Source organism: Kryptolebias marmoratus, linkage group LG14 (genome assembly GCF_001649575.2).
Source record: "Kryptolebias marmoratus isolate JLee-2015 linkage group LG14, ASM164957v2, whole genome shotgun sequence".
Lineage (NCBI taxonomy): Eukaryota > Metazoa > Chordata > Actinopteri > Cyprinodontiformes > Rivulidae > Kryptolebias > Kryptolebias marmoratus.
Window position 1 is genome coordinate 4,638,957 of NC_051443.1, and position 941 is coordinate 4,639,897.

At 38.7% G+C, this 941-nt stretch overlaps 1 protein-coding gene across 4 annotated transcripts in view; it reads left to right on the top strand.

The window, feature by feature from the left end:
* The window catches only part of LOC108250984 (tenascin), a 68,379-nt gene that overhangs the window by 59,237 nt on the left and 8,201 nt on the right, over window positions 1-941 (top strand). The window lies entirely within an intron of this gene.

The window sequence follows — 941 nt, forward strand, 5'->3', positions numbered from 1 at the left end:
TCCAGTGTAAAGTTTCCACAGTCAGTGATGGTTTGGGGTGCCATGTCATCTGCTGGTGTTGGTCCATTGTGTTTTCTGAGGTCCAGGGTCAACGCAGCCACATACCAGGAAGTTTTAGAGCACTTCATGCTTGTAATTTTATGACCAGCACCTGTATATCTCTCCTAATGCTCATCAGAACTCTGGCAGCAACATTTTGGATCAACTGAAGACTTTTAAAAAGGTTTTTGGACAACTAGATAATAAAGAATTACAATAGTCAAACCTGGACGTGATAAATACATGGATTAGTTTCTCTGCATGATTTTCAGATAAAATATTCTTAATTTTACTGATATTACACTGGTGGAAGAAAGCAGTCCTGGTAGCACTTTTAATGTAAAGGCTAAACAATATGTACCAGTCAAAAAAAAAATGTTAATTCAACTAAACAAAGATGGTTTTGTTTGTTTAAACCTGTTTATGTCAGGATTTGTGAAGATGAAGTCGATCCCAGAGCGCAGACTCATTTTAAACAAATAATTTATTAAAGTCAGAAATAATCCGAACAAAAACAAAAAGCTGACGTGGCAGCAAAGACTAAATAAACAACACAGACGACAACATATGGCACAGAGCGACAGAGACAGACACAGAGACAGAGACCCAGGAGCACAGAAACATACAATGAACCAGCGGAGTAGTGGAGAAAGTGACCGGGTTTTAAACAATGAGGATGACGAGGTAAGTGGGGAAAATCACAGGCAGGTGGAGAGGAGCGTGGCAAGGAAACTGAGAGAATAACTGAGGAGGAGTGAATGAAACACGAACACTAGAGACACAGACAGAAATCCCAACAGAAACGAAACAATATAAATAAAAACCAGATCACTAAAAGAAACTAGAGAAGTTGCATTTCCTGCGAAAATGCAGTGTGAATGCTTTTTTTGCTGAATGATTTT